This window comes from Staurois parvus, unplaced genomic scaffold (assembly GCF_062004578.1).
Source record: "Staurois parvus isolate SC_StPar_1 unplaced genomic scaffold, SC_StPar_1.0 ptg001071l, whole genome shotgun sequence".
Classification (NCBI taxonomy): domain Eukaryota; kingdom Metazoa; phylum Chordata; class Amphibia; order Anura; family Ranidae; genus Staurois; species Staurois parvus.
In genome coordinates this window covers 236,785-256,523 of record NW_028318867.1, presented here as the reverse complement: position 1 = coordinate 256,523, position 19,739 = coordinate 236,785, and the positions used below count along the sequence as shown (strand labels likewise).

Genomic DNA, 19,739 nt, shown 5'->3' with positions numbered 1-19,739 from the left:
TGTCTGGACAGCGCTGATTGACACTGTGCTAATCAAATACACTCTCCCAAAGAAAAAAAAACCTCTAGCAATACACACCAAACTGAGCATGTTCAGCTTGCCCACAAGGCTCTGTACTATCAGCAGATGGATTGGGGAAAGGACAGGGGAGGATCAGAGAAGACAGGATCAAACGGCCTTTTTACACACTGCGGAGGATTAACCCCTTATGTTCCACAGTGAGCATAACAAGCACTGTGTTGTGGGTTTAGTAACACTTTAAGATATAGAAAAGAACTTGGTATATTGTAACAATTACCCCTTTGTTGCCCATGTACTGTAACAGTGTCCTGTTTGTTTCCCTGCTTTCTGTCATCATTGCTCATTTTTTGCCCCTTGTATTGTAAGAATTGTCTGTTTGTTGCCCCTGTATTGTAATGACTGCTCATTTGTTGCCCCTGCATTGTAACAATTGCCTGTTAGTTTCCTATATATTGTAATGAATGTGCATTTGCTACCTTTGTATTGTCACAATTGCCTGTTTGCCTCCCACCTGTTGTCATGATTGCCTGTAGGTATCCTGTGTATTCTAATGATTGAACATTTGTTCTCATCTATTGTAACAATTGTTTAATTGTTTCCCTTGTATTGTAACCATTGCACATTTGTTGCTGTGTATTGTAACAATTGTTTGTTTCCCTTGTATTGTAAGGATTGCCCATTTGTTTTTGTCTATTGTAGTAAGTTATTATTTGTTTCCCTTGTATTGTAACAATTGCCCATTTGTTGCTGTGTATTGTAACAATTGCCCATTTGTTGCTGTGTATTGTAACAATTGCCCATTTGTTGCTGTGTACTGTAACAATTGCCCATTTGTTGCTGTGTATTGTAACGATTGTTTGTTTCTCTTGTATTGTAATAATTGCCCATTGGTTGCTGTGTGTTGTAGCAATTGCTTGTTTGTTTCCCTTGTATTGTAATGATTTCCCATTTGTTACTGTGTATTGTAATGTTTGTTTCCCTTGTATTGTAATGATTTCCCATTTGTTACTGTGTATTGTAATGTTTGTTTCCCTTGTATTGTAATGATTGCCCATTTGTTGCTGTGTGTTGTAATGATTGCCTATTTTTTCCCTTGTATTGTAACAATTGCCCATTTGTTGCTGTGTATTGTAACAATTGCTTGTTTGTTTCCCTTGTATTGTAACGATTGCCCATTTGTTCTTGTCTATTGTAGCAGTTTCTTATTTGTTTCCCTTGTATTGTAACAATTGCCTATTTGTTGCTGTGTATTGTAACAATTGCCCATTTGTTGCTGTGTATTGTAACAATTGCTTGTTTCCCTTGTATTGTAACAATTGCCCATTTGTTGCTGTGTATTGTAACAATTGCCCATTTGTTGCTGTGTATTGTAACAATTGCCCATTTGTTGCTGTGTATTGTAATAATTGCCCATTTGTTGCTGTGTATTGTAACAATTGCCCATTTGTTGCTGTGTATTGTAACAATTGCTTGTTTCCCTTGTATTGTAACAATTGCCCATTTGTTGCTGTGTATTGTAACAATTGCCTATTTGTTGCAGTGTATTGTAACAATTGCCTATTTGTTGCCGTGTATTGTAACAATTGCCCATTTGTTGCCGTGTGTTGTAACAATTGTCTATTTGTTGCTGTGTGTTGTAACAATTGCCCATTTGTTGCTGTGTATTGTAACAATTGTCTATTTGTTGCTGTGTGTTGTAACAATTGTCTATTTGTTGCTGTGTGTTGTAACAATTGCCCATTTGTTGCAGTGTATTGTAACAATTGCCCATTTGTTGCCGTGTGTTGTAACAATTGTCTATTTGTTGCTGTGTGTTGTAACAATTGCCCATTTGTTGCTGTGTATTGTAACAATTGTCTATTTGTTGCTGTGTGTTGTAACAATTGCCCATTTGTTGCCGTGTATTGTAACAATTGCCCATTTGTTGCTGTGTATTGTAACAATTGTCTATTTGTTGCTGTGTATTGTAACAATTGTCTATTTGTTGCCGTGTGTTGTAACAATTGCCCATTTGTCGCTGTGTATTGTGACAATTGCCCATTTGTTGCTGTGTATTGTAACAATTGCCTATTTGTTGCTGTGTATTGTAACAATTGCCTATTTGTTGCCGTGTATTGTAACAATTGCCCATTTGTTTCCCTTGTATTGTATTTGTTGCCCTCACATTGACAGGACAGCTCTGTTGGAGGACTATCCTACTATAAATGACCCCCTGCAGGTCTATCAGCATATCCCACACCTCGACATTGCCATCAAGCAGGTCCCAGCAGTGTCACATGGCAATATAAAAGGCTACGTTCACTGGCAAAGCTGAGTAAATCCAAGATAACTCGTCTCATCTGTCATTGATGTTTGGAAGTGCTAAATGACAGCTGGGTCTGTCAAACCTCCGGCACACACTAACCTTCCGCTGCTGCCATGGCAACAGATATATATTTTAACTAATGCCACTTTGAGAGCTTCTCTCGGCAACCACTAAAATCAATCAGTGATCACTAGCAGGAAGCTTTACAACTGTTCTAGTCAACCATCGCCTTACCCGTTCCTCCCAGTGTCGTACAATCCAACGCAGCCAGATTTATTTTGCATTTAAAATCTGGGAGTCCCCCTTACATCAGGGTCCCTGTCAGAGTGCCCCCTTACATCAGGTTACTCATCAGACTGCCCCCTTACATCCTGGTCCCCATCAGAGTCCCGCTTACATCAGGGTCCCTGTCAGAGTGCCCCCTTACATCAGGATACTCATCAGACTGCCCCCTTACATCCTGGTCCCCATCAGAGTCCCGCTTACATCAGGGTCCCTGTCAGAGTGCCCCCTTACATCAGGATACTCATCAGACTGCCCCCTTACATCCTGGTCCCCATCAGAGTCCCCCTTACATCAGGGTCCCTGTCAGAGTGCCCCCTTACATCAGGATACTCATCAGACTGCCCCCTTACATCCTGGTCCCCATCAGAGTCCCCCTTACATCAGGGTCCCTGTCAGAGTGCCCCCTTACATCAGGATACTCATCAGACTGCCCCCTTACATCCTGGTCCCCATCAGAGTCCCCCTTACATCAGGGTCCCTGTCAGAGTGCCCCCTTACATCAGGATACTCATCAGACTGCCCCCTTACATCCTGGTCCCCATCAGAGTCCCGCTTACATCAGGGTCCCTGTCAGAGTGCCCCCTTACATCAGGATACTCATCAGACTGCCCCCTTACATCCTGGTCCCCATCAGAGTCCCCCTTACATCAGGGTCCCTGTCAGAGTATCCCCTTACATCAGGATACTCATCAGACTGCCCCCTTACATCCTGGTCCCCACCAGAGTCCCCCCTACATCAGGGTCCCAGTCAGAGTGCCCCCTTACATCAACTGTTTCTATCAGAGCGCCCCCTAACATATAATCCATTACCCATCAGAGTGCCCCTTTACATCAGGTATCCCCATCACAATGCTCTCTTACATAAACCCCTCACCCTCCAGGGGATTTCCCCTCCCCACCCCTTCCTGACCAGGCCATTTTTTGCGATACGGCGCTGTGTTACTTTAACTGACAATTGCGCGGTCATGCAACGCTGCACATAAATCAAATTTGCGTACTTTTTTCCCACAAATAGAGCTTTCTTTTCGTGGTATTTGATCGCCTTCGCGTTTTTTAAAAATTTTTTACGCTATAAACAAAAATAAACTGACAATTTTTTTTATATATATATATTTTTGATTTTTTTACTTTAAAACATTTCCAGTAAAAAAATTAAAACAATTAAATATCATCATAAATTTAGACCAAAATGTATCCTGCTCCGTCTTTGCTAAAAAAAAAATCCCAATATGCGTAAATTAATTGGTTTAAGTGAAATTTATAGCGTCTAAATATGGCGGTATATACCAGGATTTTTATGTATTTTTTTATAGTAGTAATGGCGGCGATCGGCGACTTATAGCGGGACTGTGTGATGTTTTACTAGGGAAACATGCTGCTGTCTATCTCTCTGCTGTGCAGACAGATACACAGCAGCATGTCCTTGCTGGCAGGCGAGAGACCTGTATTGTTTGCACACAGGTCTCTCCCCTGTCAGTTTTGCTCGGTGATTGCAGTGTGCCGGAGGGAATTTCCCGCCGGGACCTGATGATTGACATCCGTTGTCACCAATGGTGGTGCAGGTAGGGCGGTGCGCGTGCACGCGCCCCATACCCGGAAATGCATATCGTGTACAGGGGCGGACTGACAACTCATGGGGGCCCCGGGCAATAAGGGATTGTGGGGCCCCTGTGTCCTTGCCCAAACTCAAAAAAGCCTATGAAAAAGGTACCAGGGGCATCTCATGGGGCCCACTACTGACCCCGGGCCCTCGGGCAGTGCCCGAGTTTCCAAGTGGTCAGTCCGCCCCTGGTCCCCACCACAGTCACACACTAACAGGGGCGGACTGACCATTCGGAAATTCGGGCACTGCCCGAGGGCCCGGGGTCAGTAAGGGGCCCCATGAGATGCCCCTGGTATCTTTCATAGGCTTTTTTGGGTGTGGTTTGAGTGTGGGCAAGGACACATGGGCCCCATGATCCCCTACTGACCAGGGCCCCATGAGTTGTCAGTCCGCCCCTGCACACTACTATGATTATTATTATACATTTTTAATACTCAAAAAAGCCTATGAAAAAGGTACCAGGGGCATCTCATGGGGCCCCCTACTGACCCCGGTCTTGTAGCAGTACTTCTACTATGGGGTGGCGGGCAAGCGGTTAAATGCCCCCAAAAGAGTAGCTCATGGATCAGTGGATGCACTATCAGAGACCTGGGGGGGCTCAACTAAAATCTGGGAGGACATAGCCCTCCCCAGCACCCCCCTAAATCCGACCCTGAATGGCACCCCTATTCATCTGGCAAACAAGGGTGAGTTTGTTCCGACCAAAACACACGGTACCAAGTAGCTTGGTCTGGCGAGATTTTAAAAATATTGCCTGAACAATTTTTTGTGTCTTCCGACGCATTGGGAAGCCCATCGCATCCAACGGGCTGCCGAAACGCGTCGCACTGAAAACATGCAAAAAAATCCAAAGGTTTCTATCCCTGTAAAACCTGCTATGCGTGTAAGGAGACAAAGGGATTAAATATAAGAAGGAAACAATTTCAGGCAACAACAACAGGAGTAACATATACTATTAAAGATTTCATATCCTGCCAGACGGCAGGTGTAGTATATGGGCTCCAATGTGAGTGTGGACTTCAATATATCGGAAGAACCAAGAGACCTATGTGGAAAAGGATTAGGGAGCACGTGCAGAACATCAAAAAGGGTCACACTAAACACAGCGTTTCCAAACATTTTGCCATTCATCACAATAGTGATCCCACAAAATTGAAATTCTGGGGAATAGAGAAATTTACCAACCATTGGAGAGGTAGTAATAAGGTCAGAGCTATTAGCCAGGCAGAATCCAAGTAGATCTTCCTGATGAGGTCTCAACACCCGAGGGGTTTGAACGTAGAATTTGATTTAAATTGCTTTATTAGCAATTTTTAAGCAATGACCAGTTTAATACCTATTTGCGTTAATATTTATATGACACTTTATATAAGCTTAGGTATTACTACATTTATGCATATATTATTATCCCTTTCATGTTGCAAATGATATACCATGATGACGGTGTACTGTACATTAAGGTCTTTTTTCGGGTCCCTTCTTTATAACATATAGGTATATATGTTTTTTATAATCATAGTGGGTTATTTTCCTAGTATAGGATTCTATACCTTATATATATTTTTTTTTTTCCCACTAGAGTTTTATATTATATGGCTGTGGTATATATTTTTTATATATTTTTTGATATTTTTGATATCACAGATCCAATCTATTGTAGACATTCATCCATATGATCTTTATTTATTTTATATTTATATATTTTATATGTAGGTTTTAGCCTCACACATGGTTTCTATTAGTGAGTATTGCAATATATATACACTCAGCTATGAGGATATATATATATTTATGTGAGATTGCCATTACCAGCTCACATAAATGTCCTCGTTTCTGCAGCTGAAATAATACGATAGCTGAGGGCGTCTGGTGAGCTCCAGTACTATGGCGGCTGAGTTCCGCCCATCCGAATCATCGATTGGTCAATACATTAGATAAATAGGGCTCCACCCAGGATAGGCGTATATCCTGATGAAGTCACGTGTTAGAAGTGACGTAACGCGTAGATACGCCAGTGGGAGGAGCTTACACGTACGTTCTGACGTCATATCCGGCGCGGGCGCCATCTTGGTGCTCCTAGTTCCTGAATGCAGTACACCCTTTGAGTGGTGTGAAGGCTCGTATTTACATGTTTAGCATGTGAGTAGTTCTTTGGTTTTATATTTATCCATTAAAGCGGTTTTACACTATGCAAGTTCTCTTCTTCTTATTGGTGACCGTGTGAGAGGGGCACCTCTGATACCATCAACGACCTGATATAGAAGTTAAGAGGAGGAGAGTCCCACCATTACTACCTGAGGGATCTACCATCTGAAGGACCTCTCCAAGATTTACTATATAACAAAAGGCGCATTGGTCCTTAAGGGCCTGAGCAGGAAGGTGAGGGGGCACTTCACCTATTTGAGGATTGCCACCTGCAGTGCACATTTGCATGTTTTTATACACAAGGACACTATTCACTGCAGTATGTTTGAAGTCACTATGGAGCATGAATAAGTCACTCGAGTGTATGCCATCTCCAGCCCATCACTATATATAGGTGGCATGGTTGTTGATACTACCTATATATAAAAAAAAGGGGGGGAGTAATTATATGTCATTTATCGCAATATATCTTACTTTGTCTGAGCGCCGCACTGTTTTATTATCTTATCTATGCAAAAAAATGTGCACGCTTTATGGTGTGAACGAGTAGCGGGGAGGCAGGAACGGGCGCAGCCAAGCTGGACTTTTGCGGAGAAAAAAAGTCCGGATTTGTAAAGAGCCGTATCTGGGACAGTTTCTGATGAAAGACCTGGTCCTGAGAGTTATCAGTGCGCCAAAAAAAAGTGTACTTACCCTTTAAGTGTTTTTTTTAATTTTTATTTCATATGCTTGCTTTGAATTTGGTTTGTGAACATTTGTCACAATATGTGGCGGCGGAACAAATACCGTTCTATCCTTTTATATGAGGGTTCTAGTGGTATCGGTATTTATTTATATATATTACAGGTATTTATAGACAATTTTGTGGAAATGTTCTCCTCTCTGTGTATTGGGAGAAGCACTCTTCTTTGTCTTATAAAAGAGATTGCTGTTTATACCGAACAAAAAGTTTGTAAGAATCGTGTTGTTCAAATGTTTTGCTACGTGACAGAAATAACTGCCCATTATCCACCAGAGACATTAGGGGAGCGGTAACATTGGAGCTGGAGAGAGAATTCCATTCCGTGTTACAGATTGACTCGTTACAGAAATTGTTTTTATTGGAAATTAGGGAGGTTCATTCGCATGAAAATGAATCCTCTGCTGGAAAATGAATTTTAATTCTGAACTTCAGCTTCCAGTTCACAAGCCAGTGAGATTGTCGAATGACTATGTATCTATACGTTACATAATCCTGACCCCTGTGCTAATACCCAAGCCTGACCCCTCAACTATGCATATTACCCACTACTGACCCCTGCGCTATGTACATTACATACTCCTGCACTCTGTACATTACCCACTCCTGACCCCTGAACATTGTATATTACATTCTCCTGACCCTTGCACTCTGTATATTACATACACCTGTGTTATGTACATTACATACTCCTGACCCCTGCACTCTGTATATTACCCACTCCTGACCCCTGAACTTTGTATATTACATTCTCCTGACCCTTGCACTCTGTATATTACATACACCTGTGTTATGTACATTACACACTCCTGACCTTTGAACATTGTATATTACATTCTCCTGACCCCTGCACTCTGTATATTACATACACCTGCATTATGTACATTACACACTCCTGACCCCTGAACTTTGTATATTACATGCACCTGCATTATGTACATTACACACTCCTGATCCCTGAACTTTGTATATTACATTCTCCTGACCCCTGCACTCTGTATATTACATACACCTGCATTATGTACATTACACACTCCTGACCCCTGAACTTTGTATATTACATACACCTGCATTATGTACATTACAAACTCCTGACCCTTGAACATTGTATATTACATTCTCCTGACCCCTGCACTCTGTATATTACATACACCTGCATTATGTACATTACACACTCCTGACCCCTGAACTTTGTATATTACATGCACCTGCATTATGTACATTACACACTCCTGATCCCTGAACTTTGTATATTACATTCTCCTGACCCCTGCACTCTGTATATTACATACACCTGCATTATGTACATTACACACTCCTGACCCCTGAACTTTATATATTACATACAACTGCATTATCTACATTACAAACTCCTGACCCTTGAACATTGTATATTACATTCTCCTGACCCCTGCACTCTGTATATTACATACACCTGCATTATGTACATTACACACTCCTGACCCCTGAACTTTGTATATTACATGCACCTGCATTATGTACATTACACACTCCTGATCCCTGAACTTTGTATATTACATTCTCCTGACCCCTGCACTCTGTATATTACATACACCTGCATTATGTACATTACACACTCCTGACCCCTGAACTTTGTATATTACATACACCTGCATTATCTACATTACAAACTCCTGACCCTTGAACATTGTATATTACATTCTCCTGACCCCTGCACTCTGTATATTACATACACCTGCATTATGTACATTACACACTCCTGACCCCTGAACTTTGTATATTACATGCACCTGCATTATGTACATTACACACTCCTGATCCCTGAACTTTGTATATTACATTCTCCTGACCCCTGCACTCTGTATATTACATACACCTGCATTATGTACATTACCCACTCCTGACCCCTGTACTTTGTATATTACATTCTCCTGACCCCTGCACTCTGTATATTACATACACCTGCATTATGTACATTACACACTCCTGACCCCTGAACTTTGTATATTACATACACCTGCATTATCTACATTACAAACTCTTGACCCTTGAACATTGTATATTACATTCTCCTGACCCCTGCACTCTGTATATTACATACACCTGCATTATGTACATTACACACTCCTGACCCCTGAACTTTATATATTACATACACCTGCATTATCTACATTACAAACTCCTGACCCTTGAACATTGTATATTACATTCTCCTGACCCCTGCACTCTGTATATTACATACACCTGCATTATGTACATTACACACTCCTGACCCCTGAACTTTGTATATTACATACACCTGCATTATCTACATTACAAACTCCTGACCCTTGAACATTGTATATTACATTCTCCTGACCCCTGCACTCTGTATATTACATACACCTGCATTATGTACATTACACACTCCTGACCCCTGAACTTTGTATATTACATGCACCTGCATTATGTACATTACACACTCCTGATCCCTGAACTTTGTATATTACATTCTCCTGACCCCTGTACTCTGTATATTACATACACCTGCATTATGTACATTACACACTCCTGACCCCTGAACTTTGTATATTACATACACCTGCATTATGTACATTACAAACTCCTGACCCTTGAACATTGTATATTACATTCTCCTGACCCCTGCACTCTGTATATTACATACACCTGCATTATGTACATTACACACTCCTGACCCCTGAACTTTGTATATTACATGCACCTGCATTATGTACATTACACACTCCTGATCCCTGAACTTTGTATATTACATTCTCCTGACCCCTGCACTCTGTATATTACATACACCTGCATTATGTACATTACCCACTCCTGACCCCTGTACTTTGTATATTACATTCTCCTGACCCCTGCACTCTGTATATTACATACACCTGCATTATGTACATTACACACTCCTGACCCCTGAACTTTGTATATTACATACACCTGCATTATCTACATTACAAACTCCTGACCCTTGAACATTGTATATTACATTCCCCTGACCCCTGCACTCTGTATATTACATACACCTGCATTATGTACATTACACACTCCTGACCCCTGAACTTTGTATATTACATGCACCTGCATTATGTACATTACAAACTCCTGACCCTTGAACATTGTATATTACATTCTCCTGACCCCTGCACTCTGTATATTACATACACCTGCATTATGTACATTACACACTCCTGATCCCTGAAGTTTGTATATTACATTCTCCTGACCCCTGCACTCTGTATATTACATACACCTGCATTATGTACATTACACACTCCTGACCCCTGAACTTTGTATATTACATACACCTGCATTATGTACATTACACACTCCTGACCCCTGAACTTTGTATATTACATACACCTGCATTATCTACATTACAAACTCCTGACCCTTGTACATTGTATATTACATTCTCCTGACCCCTGCACTCTGTATATTACATGTACCTGCATTATGTACATTACACACTCCTGATCCCTGAACTTTGTATATTACATTCTCCTGACCCCTGCACTCTGTATATTACATACACCTGCATTATCTACATTACAAACTCCTGACCCTTGAACATTGTATATTACATTCTCCTGACCCCTGCACTCTGTATATTACATACACCTGCATTATGTACATTACACACTCCTGACCCCTGAACTTTGTATATTACATACACCTGCATTATCTACATTACAAACTCCTGACCCTTGTACATTGTATATTACATTCTCCTGACCCCTGCACTCTGTATATTACATGCACCTGCATTATGTACATTACACACTCCTGATCCCTGAACTTTGTATATTACATTCTCCTGACCCCTCCACTCTGTATATTACATATACCTGCATTATGTACATTACCCACTCCTGACCTCTGTACTTTGTATATTACATTCTCCTGACCCCTGCACTCTGTATATTACATACACCTGCATTATGTACATTAAACACTCCTGACCCCTGAACTTTGTATATTACATACACCTGCATTATGTACATTACAAACTCCTGACCCTTGAACATTGTATATTACATTCTTCTGACCCCTGCACTCTGTATATTACATACACCTGCATTATGTACATTACACACTCCTGACCCCTGCACTCCGTATATTACATACACCTGCATTATATACATTACACACTCCTGACCCCCTGCACTCTGTACAATAAAAATTGCTGATCCCTGAAATATGTACTTTACCCACCCCCTGACTTGTGCACACTATACAGTACTATAAAGTTTTTAACCCCCACCACTGTTAGCAAACTGTTGTCACACCTTAATCTCTTCACAGTGCACTATGCAAGCCACCTCCTTCTCTGCCTGCTGCCTGTGGGCTGGGGAGCAGGCTCTGGCCCTGTTGCCCTCCTGACCCATGCGCTGTGTATGTTACCCACTCCTGACCCCTGCATTATGCACATTATCCACTGCTGACCCCTGTACTTTGTATGTTACGCACTCCTGACCCCTGCATTCTGTATGTTGCCAACTTCTGACCCCTGTATTATGTACATTACTCACCCCCCGAGCCCCGCAACCTGTATGATACCAACTCCTGATCCCTGTATTATGTACATTACTCACTCCTGAGCCCCGAAACCTGTGCGTTACCCACTCCTGACCCCTGCTCTATGTACGTTACCCACTCCTGACCCCTGCTCTATGTACGTTACCCACTCCTGACCCCTGCTCTATGTACGTTACCCACTCCTGACCCCAACGCTATGTACATTAAACATTGGTCAACCTTGAACTTAGAACTTTAATTACTTTTGCACACTACACAGCACATATTCCTGATCCCTGCATTTTGTCAGCATTTTGTATGCTATATACACATATTTCTCCCCTGTGCTTTGTACGGGTTTTAAACCCCTACCACAATTAGCGCACTGTTGTCACACCTTAATCTCTTCACAGCCCACTGTGTACGCAACATTATTCTCTGACTGCCTGACTGTGGGCTGGGGGGCATGCTTAGCCCCTGGCCTCCTCCTGACTCCTGCACTGTGTATGTTACCCACTCCTGACCCCTGCACTTTGTATACTACCCACTCCTGACCCCTACATAAAGTATATTACACATTCCAGACACCTGCATTCTGCAAGTTGCCCACTCCTGCCCCCTACACTATGTACATTAAACATTGCTGAACCCTGAACTAAGTACTTTACCCATCCCTAACTTCTGCACATTGTACAGTACATATACTCCTGATCCCTGCATTTTGTACATTATATACCTGTGATGGGAGTGACGTTTGGGGGTGGGGGGACCTCTGTGTCAGCTCATGTTCCCCTCATTATGTTAAATTTACCCTGTGCCTGTTAAGGGGTACAGGGTGTGAATGTGAATGTCTTAGTATTGTGTATTGGTGTGTTGTCCTTTGTTCTCGGTCACGTGGCTGTCCCTTGTCCTTTGCCATGTGCTGTAGCCCTTCCCACTGATGGGGCGGGCTGATGATCTGTTTCCTGTCGCCCTTCCCACTGATGGGGCGGGCTGATGATGTGTTTCCTGTTCCTGGTTGTGTTTCCCCGCCCTGTGTATATAACTTGTTGTTTGTGTAAAAATAAAAGAGTTGACTTCCTGTTTTAAGAAGAGTCGGGTGCTGTCTATTTCCTGAGGGATTTCAAGGGTGTGGTCCGTGGATTTGTGACAGGGAAGCTGCGGTATAACGGAATATACCCAAGTGCGGTCTGGGGTCCGGTTCCGTTACAATACCCATATCTGACCCCTGTGCTCTGTACAAACTTTAAATCTCTACCACGGTTAGTGTAATGTTGTCACACCCTAATCTCTTCACAGCCCACTGTGCATGCCACATCCCTCTCCTCTGCTGGCTGCCTGCACACTGGGGGTGTGGGCTCTGGCACTGGCCCCCTTCTAATCCTTGAGCACTGTATGTTACCCAGTCCTGACCCCTGTGTTATGTGCATTACACACTCCTGACCCCTGGACTCTGTATGTTACGCACTATTGACCCCTGCATTGTGTACATTACGCACTCCTGACCCCTGTATTGTGTACATTACATACTTCTGATCCCTGAATTGTGTACGTTACCCACTCTTGACCCCTGCATTGTGTACATTATACTTTCCTGACCCCTGCATTGTGTACATTACACACTCCTGACCCCTGCATTGTGTACCTTACCTACTCCTGACCCCTGCATTGTGTACATTACCCACTCCTGACCCCTGCATTGTGTACATTACCCACTCTTGACCGATGCATTGTGTACTTTACCCACTCCTGACCCCTGGACTCTGTATGTTACACACTATTGACCCCTGCATTGTGTACATTACGCACTCCTGACCCCTGCATTGTGTACATTACATACTTCTGACCCCTGAATTGTGTACGTTACCCACTCTTGACCCCTGCATTGTGTACATTACACACTCCTGACCCCTGCATTGTGTACATTACCCACTCCTGACCCCTGCATTGTGTACATTACCCACTCCTGACCCCTGCATTGTGTACCTTACCCACTCCTGACCCCTGATTGTGTACATTACCTATGCCTGACCCCTGCATTGTGTACATTACCCACGCCTGACCCCTGGACTCTGTATATTCAACTATCCTGAACCCTGAACTGTGTACTTTACCCACCCTTGACCTCTGCACACTCCTGATCCCTGCATTTTGTATGCTATATACAGATATAGTGACCCCTGTGCTCTGTACAAGTCGTAAATCCATACCACTGTTGTCACAACCTTAGTTCTTTACAGCCCACTGTCCAGGTCACCTCCCTACTCTTTGATCGCTGCCTGTGGGTTGGGGGGGGTGGCGGGTTTACACCCTGGGCCAGTCAGGTAGAGGGGGTCCTCTCCATTCTATCCAAAACTACAAAAAAAGGATTTGCCTTTAGTTATTATTACAGGTGGCCGTACACCACTAGAATTTAATTCGCTTTCAGAACGATCATTTGATTTTCTAATAGTTCATGGGGACAAATCAACATTTATTTTTGACCATAGTGACGATGAAAAATCAAAAAAGAACGATGGAAAACTTTTTTTCAAACTAAAGAAACCCCAACTGTGCATGAGGAATTCGAAACGGTGGCATGGCAACCGAGTGAACCTTTCCAGGGTTTTCATACAAACGTTGTCATGTCTATAATGGTTCCATCGAACGCTCCGATGAATGATTTTTTTTTTCTGTATTTCTATACGAACGTTGGAAAATTCTACCGGTGTTCGGCCGACTTTACTCATTTAGCAGAAGCAATGACCGGCCGCGCTTTACAGCTGGCGAGGGCTCATTAAGCTCATGCTGCTTTCCTCAATTACAAATTATTTAAACCCTAAACTTTTGCAGCCGGGCTATTTAATTTGCAGCTCTGTGTCAGATATTCGAAGGCTCCGCCACCCTCTCCTTAACACACTCTTACAACATAATAGCCTCAGGCGAGAAGGAGCAAAATCAATAGATTCCAATCAAAGTCATTTCACAGTTTAAACCTTGTTTCTGTAGGCGGCTTATTTATTGTGCCAAGTGTTTAGAAGTCAGAAATAATTGAGTTATATAGTAAAAGCGCTGGAAGAAACTGGAAGACTTTCTTCGGGGTAGTATTGTCTTCCCATAATTATTTTACAATTGTGTAAATATTATGTAATTTATTATTATGACAACAATATATATATATTATAATAACAACAAAAAGTATATATATATATATATATATATATATTAATAATAAAGAAGAAAAAAAAAAAAATATATATATATATATATACACACACAAACACATATACAGTTGCAAGAAAAAGTATGTGAACCCCTTGGGATTACGTGGAGTTTTGCATGAATTGGGCATAAAATGTGCTCTGAACGTCATCTAAGTCACAACAATAGAACAGTCTGCTGAACATAATACTACACAAACATTAGATGTTGCCATGGTTTAATTGCACATAACATGTAAACATTCACAGTGCAGGGAGGAAAAAGTATGTGAGGCCCTAGCTTAATGACTTCTCCCAGAGCTAATTGGAGCCAGGAGTGAGCCAACCTTGACTCCAATCAGTGTGATGATATTGGATGTGTTGCTGACAGCTGTCCTGCCCTTAAAAAACACACACCTGTTTTGGGTTTACTGGTTTCAAGAAGCACTGTCTGATGTGAACCATGCCTCGCAGAAAAGAGCTCTCAGAAGACCTACGATCAAGAATTGTTGACTTGCATGAAGCTGGAAAGGGTTACAAAGGTATCTCCAAAAGCCTTGATGTTCCTGTGTCCACGGTAAGACAGACTGTCTACAAATGGAGAAAGTTTAGCACTGTTGCTACTCTCCCTAGGCGTGGTCGTCCTGTAAAAATGACTGCAAGAGCACAGCGCAGAATGCTGCATGAGGTAAAGAAGAATCCCAGAGTGTCAGCTAAAGACCTACAGAAATCTCTGGCACATGCTAACATTTTTGTTGACACATCTACAATAAGGAAAACATTAAACAAGAATGGAGTACATGGGAGGACACCACGGAGGAAGCCATTGCTGTCCAAAAAGAATATTGCAGCACGTTTGAAGTTTGCAAAAGAGCACCTGGATGTTCCACAGCACTATTGGCAGAATATACTGTGGACAGATGAAACCAAGATTGAGTTGTTTGGGAAGAACACACAACACTATGTGTGGAGAAAAAAAGGCACAGCACACCAACATCAAAACCTCATCCCCACTGTGAAACATGGCGGAGGGAGCATCATGGTTTGGGGCTGCTTTGCTGCCTCAGGGCCTGGACGGATTGTTGTCATTGATGGGAAAATGAATTCCAGAGTTTATCAAGACATTTTGCAGCAAAAACGTACGACCATCTGTCTGCCAACTGAAGCTCCGCAGAGGATGGGTGATGCAACAGGACAATGACCCAAAGCATACAAGTAATTTAACAAAACAATGGCTGCAACAGCACAGAATACGCCTTCTGGAGTGGCCCAGTCAGAGTCCTGACCTCAACCCAATTGAAATGCTGTGGCATGACCTTAAGAGAGCGATTCACACCAGACATCCCAAGAATATTGCTACACTGAAACAGTTTTGTGAAGAGGAGTGGTCCAAAATGACTCCAGATCGTTGTGCAAGTCTGATCTGCAACTACAGGAAACGTTTGGTTGAGGGTATTGCTGTTAGGGATCCGGGTGTGACCAGAAATGTGTGGACTGACACAGGGAAGTAGCAGGCTTCAAGAACACAGGCGTAGTCAGGGATGGAGAGGTGGAATGGTCAGGCAGGCCGCAAGGTACTGTCAGGCTCCTCCCAACGGGATCTCTAGTGGTCCACAGCACGGGTTTTCCAGGACGCGGAGTCTAAGTCCCAGTCTGCCTTTTCACCAGAGCCCCTGATGGTGGGGATGGACTTGGTGCAAGACTGGAACCTGGTCGCGCCCCTGGGCACCCCCAGCGGTGGTAGAGGGGTCCCGCTGAGGGTGTGTGCCCGGGATGAGCCTGCTGTGAAGGGGATGACAGGTCCCGATCCGAGCGGGATGGATGGATGACTGCTAGGAGTGAGCGAGGTCAGACTAGCCGGGTCGGTATCGTGAGGGCAGCGTGGTACAGGAGGAGCAAGCGGAGAATGGTTGGGGTCACAAGCCAGGTTCAGCAGGTAGCGGGCAGCGCGGTACCAAGGATCAGGCAGAAGGATGGTCAGGAACGAGCCGGGGTCAGAGCAGGAGAGGGTCAGCATAAAACAGAACAGGCAGAGTTTGGCAACAAGGAAACGTACTTACAGGAACAAGATACAGGATACAAGGGCTCATGGGAAACATTTACACCAAGGCACAGATCACAGACCTGGTCATTCCTTAAATACACCTGCTGTAAACAGCCCCAGGTGTTGGCTGACTGCAGAAGTGAGCTTCTGGCTGCTGAGAGCACCCGCTGGTCAGCCCTGGTACTGCAGCCCACACGGCAGGTGAGTCCCACCACCAGTGCTGAGTCCATTCCTGACAGTACCCCCCCCTCAAGGAGCGGCCTCAGGGCGCTCCAAACAGTCCCTAGTGGGCAAAATGTTCCACCGCCCGGGTCAGGTAACTGGCTGGCTATCTTACTGCCGGAGTCAACCGGCTGGCTGGGTTTCCTGCTGGCAGACTTCTCTTTATGTAGGGGAACCCAGGAAGGCAGGTCGCTGGACACAGGATTTCCAGGAGCAGGCTGGGAATCAGTTATTGGCCAGTTTAGCTGGACATCAGGGGCTGGCACAACAGGCTGCGCAGCGGACAGAATCACATCGGGCTGCGCAACGGGCGGAGGCACGCCAGGCCGGGCAGCGGGCGGAGCAGCAGGCACTGAGCAACCAGGCGGAGCAGCAGGCACCGGACCCCCAGGCGGGGCGGCGGGCACCGGGCCACCAGGCGGAGCAGCAGGCACCGGGCCACCAGGCGGAGCAGCAGGCACCGGGCCACCAGGCAGGGCGGCGGGCACCAGGCAACCAGGCAGGGAGGCAGGCACCGGGCCATCTGGCAAGGCAGTGGGCACCAAATCACCAGGCGTGACAGCTGGCTCTGAGTCAACTGGCACGACAGCGGGCATCGGGTCACCAGGCATGACAGTGGTCACTGGGTCATCAGGCATTGGATCGTCTGGCAAGACTGCGGGCACCGAGTCATCTGGCAAGACCGCGGGCACCGAGTCATCTGGCGGAACAGCGGGCACCGAGTCGTCTGGCAAGACCGCGGGCACCGAGTCATCTGGCAGGACTGCGGGCACCGAGTCGTCTGGCAAGATCGCGGGCTCCGAGTCAACTGGCGGAACAGCAGGCATCGAGTCGTCTGGCAAGACTGCGGGCACCGAGTTGTCTGGCAAGACTGCGGGCATCGAGTCTGGCAAGACTGCGGGCACCGATCTATCTAGAAAAATCACGTGCACCAGGTCACCAAGCTCGACAGTGGGCACCGAGTCATAGAGCACGTCCGCGGGCACCGATCCATCTAGAAAAATCACGGGCACCAGGTCACCAAGCTCGACAGCGGGCACAGAGTCATTTGGTACGACCGCGGGCAACGAGTCACCGGGCAAATCAGCGGGCACCGAGTCAGCGAGCACGTCAGCGGGCACCAAGTCATCGGGCAAGTCAGTGGGCACAGAGCCATCTAGCAGAACTGCGGGCACCGGGCCACCAAGCTCGACAGCTGGCACCGAGTCATCTGGCACGACAGCGGGCACTGAGCCATCTGGCCCGACAGCGGGCACCAAGCCATCTGGCCCGACAGCGGGCACCAAGCCATCTGGCCCGACCGCGGGCACCGAGCCATCTGGCCCGACCGCGGGCACCGAGTCATCGAGCACGTCAGCGGGCACCGAGTCATCGGGCAAGTCAGTGGGCACCAAGTCATCTGGCACAACAGCGGGCAACGAGTCATCTGGCATGATAGGATCATCAGGCTGGGTAGAACCCTCAGGCCGGACAGAACCATCAGGCCGGGAAGAACCATCAGGCTGGGCAGAACCATCAGGCTGGGTAGCGTACACTGGGTCATCAGGCATCAGGGTATCAGGCTGAACCATGGAAAGCGGGTTCTCAGACAGCAGACTGACCGGTTTGGATACTGGCAGGATGGTACTGGTTGGAAAGAATTTTCGCCTTTTTCTGGTTTTAGTTACTGGAGCACTGCAAGTAAATGCAGGTCTGTAAACGGATAGAGCAGCTGAAGACAGAGAAGAGCTGGAGGATGGAACAGGAGAGGGAGCAGTTGCTACAGAGGACTTCTTTACAGGGTTAAAGGCAGGATAGGTGCAGCGAGTGGGAACAGGGGACTGACATGCGGTAGATAGCAGGGTATACTGGGCTGTAACTGGAGGTGCGGTCGGGAATGCAGGAATAGAGCTTTGAAGAAATAGGTTAGAAGCAGGACTGGGTTTTTGCAAGCTGACTGAGGCTGGGTGTAACAAATCTGACCATGTCTGTAATACGGGTTGAACGAAGCTCAACTTACACCTAGCCTGTCTGACCAAAGACTGCACTGCGTTTATGCAATCCATAAGCACATGTGATGGACAAGCTGCATAATGCTCATGGAAGCAATCTGGATCATCCTCCAACAACCATACCAGTGATTCTACTTGATCTGCACTAAATGGTGGAAAAAAGTCATCCCTGCTTTCAGGGGTACAGGACAGAGCCAACTCAGCACAAACCTGGATCAATGGTTGTACCTCAGAAAACTCTGTGCCCTGATCCACTAGTGAATGAGCAACCTGCATGCACTCTAGCAGCTGATCCCTGGCATACTTCTTCAGAATCTGATAGCTGTATACTCTGTCTTCCAGGACTAGCAGAGACAAGTACACAACCTCCTTAGGATGCATCCTCCACACAACAACAAGCCAAGATGGCTTCCCTGTGTGGCCACTTCTGGTCAGGAATGGTCTTGGTGTTCTGTTAGGTATCCGGGTGTGACCAGAAATGTGTGGACTGACACAGGGAAGTAGCAGGCTTCAAGAACACAGGCGTAGTCAGGGCTGGAGAGGTGGAATGGTCAGGCAGGCCACAAGGTACTGTCAGGCTCCGCCCAACGGGATCTCTAGTGGTCCACGGCACGGGGTTTCCCAGGACGCGGAGTCTAAGTCCCAGTCTGCCTTTTCACCAGAGCCCCTGATGGTAGGGATGGACTTGGTGCAAGA

At 45.2% G+C, this 19,739-nt stretch overlaps 1 protein-coding gene across 1 annotated transcript in view; it reads right to left on the bottom strand.

Annotated features, from left to right (window-relative positions):
- The window catches only part of MDGA1 (MAM domain containing glycosylphosphatidylinositol anchor 1), a 245,798-nt gene that overhangs the window by 58,584 nt on the left and 167,475 nt on the right, over positions 1-19,739 (bottom strand). The gene's annotated exons all lie outside the window — the stretch shown is intronic.